Source organism: Lampetra fluviatilis, chromosome 2 (assembly GCF_964198595.1).
Source record: "Lampetra fluviatilis chromosome 2, kcLamFluv1.1, whole genome shotgun sequence".
Lineage (NCBI taxonomy): Eukaryota > Metazoa > Chordata > Hyperoartia > Petromyzontiformes > Petromyzontidae > Lampetra > Lampetra fluviatilis.
Genome location: NC_136276.1, coordinates 9,308,747 through 9,320,554, shown reverse-complemented (window position 1 = coordinate 9,320,554; position 11,808 = coordinate 9,308,747).

Here is an 11,808-nt window from a genome sequence, read left to right as displayed (position 1 = left end):
TCACCTGTTCATGATTATTAATGAGGGGGGCTGGCCGACGTGGAGTGACGTCACGCGCGGGACACACAGACATTATTGGCTCATTATCGGAGTAAATTGCGGCCCTGAATAATGACATGGTGAATTGTCATATACCACTACGAACGTATTCACTCAACATCCGGTGTATGTACAGCACGGTGTTGTATGGTATTTCCTTAAGGGGCAGTTGCATTCAAATGTCATATATCCAAATTGTATAATTATGTTCATATTTTGTTTATATATAATAAATAACCATGGCTTAACAGCAATTCAGCTGCTGTTTACATGAATGTATCTCCTTTTAATATTGTAATAGTCATATATCAGCCATATCACGTTTCTTAGACAATACAACACCCTGCAGTCTTCGACTGGTAATTTCAAGAACTGAACATCTTCTGTTTTTAATAAAACAATTGACTAGCCTTGGAAGCTGGTGTGCTCTGTCTTGGTTAGTCTAGGTGAAAAGAATGGTATTATTCATGCATAGAGAACACCAACCCATGTTTGCATTGGCCAAATAAAATAGCCGAATAAACTGCCAACAAAAGCACATTAATTTTTTTACCTAAAAGGTTTCAAAATGTATATAAAACGTGCAGCAGTGGTGGCAGGTTGATTACGATCTCCTTTTCTGAATAACACATTCGTCAATACCACTGCCTTAAAAGGACATCGTATATAATAGGGGACGTTTCGGAAAATAGCCCTTGTGTTTCTGCTCCACTACCAAGGCAGTGTCACTCAAACCATGTGTTCACTCTGCTGAATACATTTTTATTGCTACTGCTTTATTCATTTTAAAATAGAAAGACACCAGACTAGCAGAGTGAGGATTTGCCATTATATGAACAGAGTGGGCGTTACCCTGCAAAACATAATCATCGTTTCAGTGTTTAACACAAATGAGTGCTTCTTGATGGACCACGACTGTGAGGCCTGGAACAGAAAGAGCCGAGTGTGACTGCAATCTGTAGTAAGGCCCGTTACTCAAAGTGTCCGCGAGAATCTGCAAACGTATAATAAACAACTTGAGTTTATGGATCAGCTTGCTGCATTTATAGTATGTGTTTTAACATATTTGTGCCAATACCTATAAAGCTTAAAAAATTGTGTTTTAAATAATGATATTATAAGAGCCGGTGGGACTGAGTGCACATTGGCCAAGTCTGTACTCTGTATATTTTACGATGTCTGTCTGTGACATGAAGCAACGATTACAGGTAGGAAGCCATTTCCTCCCATGAACTCAGCTCAAAAGGCTTACAAGAAAATCGAAAACGTGTATTGATGTCCATAATCACCATAGCTTTGGTATTAAAGCAATAATTATCACAGACAATGCCGATTTACACTTCTTTTGTTTAAACCATATTTTACTTGCTATTATGTGATATTAAGAATGTAAGAAAATAATTATAGTATTCTAATTACAAATCAGGTTTGTACTCATTTTTCCAGTTTGGTTTGTGAGTCACTGAACACACAGCAAGAGAAAATCCTGTTTTAAAGTGATCTCATAATTAAGCTTTATCACACCAACAAATCCAGAGTTAGAGTGAGTCTCTCGCATACAACAAATCTCAAGAAAATAATCAATATTCCACCAAAAGTTGTAGTTGCCAAACAATATGCATATTTTGGTAGTACAGAAATGTCACCGGGAGGGCATATAAAACAATGAAAACCCATCATATATGACGCTCTTTCGTGAGTTTTTCCATTTAAAACGTATCCTAAAATAAATACAGCAATTCTAAAAATAAACTTTGTAGCTATATCTTTCATTTTGTAAGAAAATCAACTTGGATATGATAAATAAATAAAGCCGCATTCAACATAGCATTTTAAGGAAACGTTCTCTGCAATCAATTCAATAATAGAGTGCGGTAACTTTTCTCTCTCTTCTCTCAAAGCCAGCAGTCCTGGTGCAGGTGTTTTACATTCGCGATACCAGAGGTGTGGACTCGAGTCATGTGACTTGGACTCGAGTCAGACTCGAGTCATGAATTTGATGACTTGCGACTCGACTTGGACTTGCATAACAATGACTTTGTCCCACCTATGAGATGTGGACTCGAGTCATGTGACTTGGACTCGAGTCAGACTCGAGTCATGAATTTGATGACTTGCGACTCGACTTGGACTTGCATAACAATTACTTTGTCCCACCTCTGCGCGATACGCTTTTGCATGCCAGCATTTTCCTCTGGAAATTTGGATCTCGCAGCACCTTTCATCACTTTTTGTTTAAAATAGTGCACAGAAATATAGGAGCTCCACTTTAAGTGATAAATTACCAGCTAAATTGAAACCACTTGCCCCGAAGCTCACACAAACACGCTCGCACACAAACATTTAAATATATAGGACCACAACGAGAAACCAAACCGCTTTTTTTACCAGTCACTATAGCGACTACGATATACAGCGTACATATCACACATTCCCAAATATAGGGTTTATTGAGTCAAAAGTGTAAGTTTCCTCATATGCGAATTAGGCAGCGCTAATCCGCATTGGTGGCTCTGGGCCAGTGGCAGTAATTCCACATGTATATATGTGCAGCAAAGATTAGTTAACCCGTGAAGCATTGTATTAATTGATTGACTCGGGAGAAACAGAGAGTTTAATCAACGCCGGCTGAGATTTAAACGCACGGTCTCATACTTGAGAGCTTTGTGCTGCCATGATTTATATAGACTAATCAAACATTCATAACACAGCACATAATGTAGATCAACTCTGGAGCAGTTAAACGTCTGTGTCTACAGCTGTAAGCTTCGAACAAAATGGAGACAACCCTAGAGCATATGGGGTTTCTAGCAGTTCCAGTATTCATTATTTACACTACATCAACACTGAGAGTATTAATAATATTCTTTGGGTCTCGGTAAAGTCACGTAGATAGGTTCAAAGCTTTAAGTCAAGTATTAATAATTTCTATAATTCATAGAATCAGCTCTACTCTGGCCATTGTAATTGTCAATCATCTCTCTGTAGGTGATATAGTTTAAGGTCACAGTTTAGTTTAAATTCAACATAGTTATTCTTAGCTTGTGGATGTGTTTTTTTCTTTTAAATCCATATTTACATTTCAAAGTGATTAGTTCTGCATTATTCACGATCGTTTGTTGATCACGTTTTGAAAAAAGTTTACCATTCGCCAACAATGCATAAACCTCTCTTTTATATCGCTTCTAATTCTAATTGAATATCTGCTTTCTTTCCCAACACGTAATAGATGGATAATTGCTTCCATACCTTAAAATGTAAATGTTTAACCATTCAAAGTGCAAAACAGACTGCACATTATGACTGTAATTCTACGTTTGATTGGTGTTGAATGATGATCGAGCCAGTTTGAATAAAGTATATATTGTTTAATCACTTCGGTAGTTTGCGACATCCCAAATATATATTTTTTGAATAGTTGATATGTTTTATTTAAGTTTGATTAAGCCCGAAGTAAGTATTTATTTGGAAGTAACCCAAATGCAGCACACAGCAACAGGACTTTATGCACGAGAAGTGTAGATTTCAATTAGGTCACGATGCAACCGTTATCAAATTAAGAAATCTGCAGATGCAGTCTTCCAGTAAAATGCCCCCTTTTTGCCGAAGCGTGTAATGTTGACACACTCCATGTGCAGTACAGCATTTAACGACGTTATAGAAACTGGAATATGGTAAAAATGTCCAGTTACGGATGAGTTCATACCTCAGTGGATGTAATGTATGCACGATCAAATCAACCTGTTTTCCTAAATTGCTTGCATTCCTTACGGAATGTTGCAGGGAAATGGTATGCAGCATTAGTAGTAATAATGATGTAGGCCTGCAATATACACCCTCTCTGGCCATACATTGTAAAGTCTCGTGGGAACTACACGATACAAACTGTACCAATAATACTCATTTAGTTCTATACCAAGCTTGATTTGAAGCTTTCGTGACTGCAGGAATCCATACTCTTTGGTTCTTTCGGTAAAGTCACGTTGGTAGAGAAATTAAATTAAAATAAATCACGACGTTTCGGGCGCAACACAAGCTTTCCCACCTGATGACGGACGCTTGTGTTGCGCCCGAAACGTCGTGATTGATTTTATTTTATTTTTCTATCTACGTGACTTTACCGAAAGAACCAAAGAGTATAGTTATATACCACTTCACTGCTGCATGAAGGCTTACCGACGTTGTGTTGGTCGTTAGTGTTGTTTGACCATACTTCACGCTGTTAGTGAAGGCAGGGAACATCGACTTTTGAACCATACTACAATGGATTTTGCTACACTGCCCACTGCTGACAAAGTCGCCCCACAGCAGCCGACAACCCTCTTGTGTGCATGATGGTTGGCTCATCCAAGTACTATCCAGGCACAATCCGGGCTCGAAGCTGCTTCACGTCCGAGATGGGGCACATTCCGGATAATTGGAGCAGTAGACCGAACACTCATTTCGGTAGACTAATTAAAATAACTTAAGCCGATTAGTGAAAAAATCCTGACTTTTACCCTCTCATTCTCAACTATCCTTGTTTCGGTCTTACAAAATGTCTCGACTTTTTTTAATGCACAATTGATTCTTGGGTAATATCACGTGAGCTAATTGCCAATGTGTGTCGTCAACCCTCCTCCACCCGACATCATTGTCATCACAATCCATAGCCCGTAGGTGTCCACTGCAAATTTCGTCAGCAGTCAAATAAAGTGTGGGGTGTTTCTCCCCTCACAAACCATATGCCTAAACTCTATGTACAAACTAATTTCATGTGTATGAAACATTTATATAAAAAAAAAATCGGAAAACTGTCCGCTAATAGTAAACGTGGAAATGTGGCCCTAACCACATGCCAACGTTGGTCCAACGTTAACTGGGACAGTACACGGGGAAAATAAATAAATTATGGCATTAACAATTGCAGTAAGATGACATAATAAAAGCTATGCAGTTTGTTTAAGAAATCTTTATTAATCACCAAATTGCACGCCTTCACTCGAGCATGTTGAGGTCTGCTTTTCTACTCAAATACGAATCCAGCTACAGATCAAGTGTCAGCAATACTGCCCTCTTCTGCCTATCCTGAGAAATAGCACAGCAGTCCTTGACAGGAATACAAACAGGCAACAATAATGAACAGAGTCCATTCAAAATGATGATTACCAGATACATGGATAAATAACTACAATTCAGCAGATCCAGCTAAAGAGATGACATCTGCGGAATTTTCGATGACATCTGCGGAATTTAGCACAACCATAGAATGTACACAGATGCAGGTCGCCATCCGGATAAGGGTTCATCAGGCCCTGTGTTCGGCAATGCTGTCCTTGTCCCTTGGCAGGCCACTCCTACCATTCTTCTGAGCCCATACACAGGGCAATAGCCTTTGATTAATCGGGCCTGGGGGACAGGGCTTTGAGGGTCTCGGAGAGAGAGAGAGAGAGTCTGAAGCCATGAAGTCACAGGCCCCCTGGAGAGATGAATCCCAGTGCAACTGCATGCTTGGCCTGATGGAAAGTCCAGGCCCTGAGGCTGGGCCGATTGAAGAGCCGAGATTCAGCTTCGCTTCGTCTTTGGTAAATCCATGCTTCTTTCAGAATTTTAAGTTGTATGATGAGGTCCTTAAGTGGAAAAAAATATTACGTTTTCACTCAGTCTTGGATGTATCTTTAACATGTTTTTACATGTAAATTCTCTATTAGCATTTTCAAAAGCTTCAACATCAAAAGATAACACGGTGCAACAAAATACCTTATTGTGAATTTTTCCTACCACACAACTCCCAAGTGTTATGTTCACAACACGTGTATTGTATATACAGATACCACATTGTAAATACAATACTCAATATAACACTGCTGTCTGTGTTGTGAATACTGAATTGGAGCTTCTCATATCCAATTCTGTGCCAAACAGATTGGCGCAGCTTGTGGCAGTTGACCTTTGAACCTGTTGGAAGCAGCACACAGACCTAATGCCATTCTAATCAGCGCGTCCCGTCATTAATCATACATCCCTACCACGAAGCGTCCCTAGCAACAAAGCTTTCAAAAGGCACACATGCACACAGACACATCGCAACCATAGACACAACACACGCACACTTACACAAAGGGTTGTTTACTAATCTTTTGAAAACCCATTACAGAACCGGTGGTCCCTGTTCAATTATCCTCAGTGGAGAAATTTTAATTGAAATGTCAAGACTTCACAAGGCGGAATGCAAAGTGTACCAGCTGAACTGATGGCTGTGGAATCCTTGAGTGTCCTCTCGTCTTTAGTTGGACTTGGGTTTGTCTTCACCGTCAGCTTTTGTTCAGGCTATTTAAGGTGTTGGCTTCCAATGTTCCAACTGCCCCCGACATCAACTTGTCACTACAAAAGCTGCAATCGTTGATTTTCTACTCAGCGGTGTGGTCATAATGGGCTTGCCACTCTTAAGGTCTGTTGCACGCAGTAGTCAATGAGTTTGACATACGCTTAAAAAAATTAAACTGATGCCCTGTTAAACTGATGCAGTGGTCAAAAAGCAAATATCACTCGAAATTTGTGTTCATCATTATTTTCATGGAATGTCAAAATATGATCAATTTACCGTGTATCACGCATCATGTTGGAAGGAATGTGACCAAGAGGACATCTACCATGGAGATGGAGCTACAAAATTAGCTAAGTTGCTAAGTGGATCGTCGAACTTTGAAAAACGTGGCAGATTGGGGAGGCCTTCATCCAGCAGTGGATCGATTTTAGCTGATGATGGGTGACAATAAACCCGATCCTGGGTATGATGTTAAGATGCATTCAGTAATTGTGTCACCAACAAAGCACTGCGGGAGATAAAGGGAAGCCACTTCAAATATCGTTCCCTAGTTATGGTGCAAGAACGGTGGTGCTGCGTGTGGAGATGAAGAGAGAGTGGGAAGCAGCATCCGATGGGGATGGGATGGAGTGAGCTTGAACAATGGACCTGCCGTTGGGCAGAGAACTTGAGAAGACTCTATAACCAAGTGTTCTTCACTAATTTTCAGAGGGGGCCACTTACGCTGATAAGACATCAGTGTAAGAGCCTCCACACATTTGAAACCATTGGGGTTTGACAGCACGATGGGGGGGGGGGGGGGGGTGTTTTCACATTTGTGTATTGTCGAGGGCCGCGCGTCAAGGAGCCGTGCTAAAGGCCACCAATGGCCGCCAGTGACCCGCGGGCCTTGCAATGACCACTGGTACTATAATCAGTTTTGTTCATTCTTTACAATTAACGTGCGTTTTAAATTAGCGCCATCTGCTGTCACTTCAACTGTCGTTAAATAAATAACGAGGACGGGTGGGGTGCTGCGGAGGCGAGATGATAACTACCTCGCCTGGTATTCAGGAGGTCGTGAGTTCGATCCCAACCCTGACGACTGCTGTATGTTTGGAGTTGACGTGTCGCTCTCTCCCCGTGGCCACGTGGATTTTTTTTCGGGTCCTCCGGTTTTTCCCTCCACATTTAGAAACACGCGTTTTGAGTATTTGGCTGCTATACATATCCACGTGATAAGCCACTTCGTTGAGCTATCATTTGTGGCCAGGTCGCTACCGAGACAGAGCTAAGTGGGCCTTACCTGGTAAAATCTAAAATAGTTTATAATAAAACATATCACATCTCGTTAATTGGTTGCTAAACCGTTCCTTGTGTAGATATCACAGCAATAGTTTTGTTCATGCCATCTGCAGATTCATTTCTGAATAGTACATCTGTGGCCATAAGATGACATTGCTGAGTATTGCCCATTCCTCGTGTGCCTGGGGATTTTTAATGGTTATCTGGTTTCCTCCCACGTGAAGTCAAACATTTATTTATGGAATTGGCCAGCCATCAAAATGCAGAATCCACGTAAAAAAGGGTATTGAGACTCAGTGAAGCTTTCCTGGGTAAATCGTTGTAATTAATAGCAGTGTTATGAGATTATAATTAAACACGCCACTATATACATTTCCTCTGCCCTGGAAATGCGATGCATTATTCGCATTCTTGATCGCATTTCGATGAATTAAAAAAATCAACCCTTTTTGGGTCTCGTTTGATCAACTCGTTTACATTATTTTATTGTCTGCTCCATTGGCTTCGTTGTAACATTCGTGCATATAGCCACTTCTCACATTTACGATTCGATATATCCATGGTGACCATACGGATCCGTTTACATCGATTCATTCGTACATATTTACACGCATAATTAGCACGCACAGTTTACACCATTGGTATCATGCACCTGCTCGTATTGAGAAGTGAGCGGATGTCTTTTCGCCGTCTTACTAATTTACTTTTTCGTCGAGTTTGTGTTAATGCGACGTATCTACTGAACATTTTTTTTAGTTCTGACGCACGACACCTCTTAACACAAGCACCGCGTCCTCGCGTTGATTAATCGCATTACGAGTCTACGCGTTTGAACAACAAAAAAACCTGGCAACCAGCACCGGCTTCAAGATTAGAAAAAAAAGCGACGCCGATTTTGACGCTTGTCGTTTCTCCGAACCCGGGCCCTCGTCTTGATACCCTCCACCACCACCTCACCTAGCCAACCTCGGTCCTCCTCGCACGGGGACGATAAACTAATTGTGGCGAGAATAGCGTAACGGCGAGCAAGAGAGCAACTCCATGACAAGTGCACGAGAAATCCCCGTCATGGACGCAGCTCCCCTGCTCGTCAGTCGCTCGAGCCAGAGGCTTCCGCCGTCGTCGCCGTCGTCGTCCATCCGCAGTATTCAGTGGCTTCGCCTTCGCTCCCTCCCTCTTGGCTGTGGCAAGGACGCACGTGGCCACGGGTGTCGGTGTCGACGGAGGGGGAGAAGGAACAAGGACATTGCGCAGCGTTACGGGCACGGACAAAGCTGTTTCGGAATGAGGATGATCGTTTCGAGATGTTTCGTTCTCGCGAAACAGATCGGCAAGGCTCGTTGGGCACGTTCGTAGCACCAGTAGTAGGGTAAGCGCTCAGCTCGTCGGACTAAAATAAAGGGATGACAGTCCGGCGAGCTGTTGTTACACCACAGAAGACCCGTGTAATATTCCGCTAACAATGCTGTACATTACACCTAACGTTACAAACACATCGAAAATGCATTAAAATTGAATTAGTATGTATTTCTTATTTTGTAAAGACCGTGCATTTAAATACGTTAATTCTGCTGGACATCTGTGATAAAGAGCTTCATGGCTAATCAGTATAAATACACATTCTGATTCTGACGTTTGAAAGATTGTGTTATATTCATGCGACACACTTTCTCAAGTCCTGCTCAAGCCCCGATGTCGCACTCTCATAGATGGACTCAACGCACCTCCTGCCGTATCACCAACAACGATGTGTAAGCGGTAGTAGCCTTTGAATTTCACGTGTTCGAAGCTTTCACGATGATCACATTCCGTATACAAAAACAATAAGATTGACTATGGCAAGATATTGTTTTCATATGTAATCCCATCTCGAGGTATCCAGAGCCTCCACTTCACCCTTTCCTAGCCCGCGAGTCGATGCCGCTTCTTACCTGCTGTGATGGATGCGCTCAGGTGAAATAAGCTCGTCTCTTCTGGGTCCCCCCCTCTTTATACCACGTGCCAGTGAATGGGGTTTAACGGCAGAGTGGAATTGTAAAGGAAACCAAACTTTACCCCAACGGCCGTAACTTGACCCTGCGTTACCCCTCTCGCTGCAGACACCCTTCCTAAAAACCTGCCCTCCACGACTCTTCTCCCTGACGATGCAATCTGCCCTAAACAAAGCCACAACCTCGAGATCAATTCACTTACTATTAACGTCTCATTGATCGTTCGCTTAATTATATACATGCAACAAACAAAAAAAACCCTATCGCTGCGGCACTTGGTAAATACGCTCGATCGTGACGGTTGTTTAAACTGCACCGTGGACGGAATGGTGCAGAGACTTTTACGCACAGCGTTTCCGCACAATCCGTCGTTATTTCTTTGAATGCGATGTTTGCCACGCCTGTGCCTGTGTGCGTGCGTGTGTGTTTTTTAATGAATAGGTGTGTGTTCGTCCAATCGCGAAGGGGGAGAGTAAGGGGGATTGAAAGGAGAGAGAAGAAAGGGGCAAAGGGATTTCTGCGCGACTCAGGTGCGAGGATTTTTCTTTGTCGCGTTAACACAGAGCAGGTTGCCTGGCAGCCAGTGAGGCTGGGTCAACGTCGAACCACAATGCGGCTTCGGCAAGCCACAACATCTTCGTTTCGCACGACGCCGACGTGTAATCATGCGAATTCAACATTACGGGCATCGTAAAAACACTCGCACACATGTGCCAACAGTAGAAGCTGAGCTCTTACACTGGTCAACACACTTTTTCTGGCATAAGGTATTCCAACGGTTTTAAGGTAATTTTGGGGTGCTGATTCCAAATCTAGCATCAGTTTTTGCATTTTCAATCAAAACTGCAGAAGAAAAATATTAAATAAGTGTGGATATCTACATAAAATGATATTATAAACACACTATCCTAAAAATACAGCACCATATTTTAATACTAAAGCAGTCACTGACTCGCAACAACTTGCAATCATAAGTGACAGAGTTAATTTCGGTAAAATCAATGAAAATGGGGTATGCCGATAGCATAAAATGAGATGTGATAAAGCAAATCTGAGATCAGATTTGGAATCAGCACCCTGAAATTAGTCTAAAACAGCTGCAAAAGTCCAGGCCAGAATTTTTTGTTGTTGACCAGTGTTATCGACATACTGTATATGCAGACACGGTATTGTACCTGTCCGTTGCAACATTACCATGGAGGTCGTGTGGTCAAACTGTGGACTTTGTCGTCAGGAGTGCAGCCAATGTATTGAATAATGTGGTCGTTAAACTTGGAATTGAGGAGCTTCCAGGAAAATCGTGATAGCTCACGAAAGTTGAATTGCCCAAAAAGTCGGGGGTTTATCGAGAGCAGGAGGATTGGTCGATTTAGTCCATTACGTGGCAACCAGCGGGGAGAAGATACAATACAAATGGTCAATTGTGGAGTGTCACGTATTTTCAATGATGCCATAAAATAGTAATTGTGGGGTTTTTAAGCTTTCAGGATTTTTCTAGTTGTTTCTTTTTAAAAAGAAAACAATATCGCAGTGGGCCTATGTCCTACTGTGTACACGTCATGTGCAGTCAGATCTAAAATGCGCACTCCCGAAATCAACTTGAACATAATTCGAACGTCGAGGTACAGCCATGTACAATTACGATCATCCGGAAAACTGGAACGTTGGTTCATAATAAAGGCATGTAACGTTATGCTAAGGCTATTACTATATGCAGCATTGAAAACCTGGGTTAAGAGTTACGGGCCTTTCAGAAGGTACAAGAGGAAATAGTTTGGGCACCGGAGGCAGGAACTTTGCACACTTATTGAATATTTACCAATCCGCAACAACAATGCTCGACAAGAGGGTCAGGGGCCATGCTACCGGGTTCGTGAGGGTGAGACACACCCAGGTGCGTGTGTGGGGTGTGCGCGTGCTCCTTGGCCGCACTGCTCACCACACAACCCACAGTTTGCAGAGTTTGGCTGCGCAAGCTGCATTGAAATGTTGCTATGGAAATGGTAGCTTTGCAGATACAATGCTGAACATTTCAATGCGAAGACCAATACAGAGACATTTAGATAGGTACAGTACGTTGTTTGTCGGCTGCTTGTGTCAAGGCTTAGGTTTAAACGGTCATGTTAAGTTATCCGTTTTCTGTGGATTATTATAAACGTTGGTCAGATAAACTGGGTTGTTGTCGTG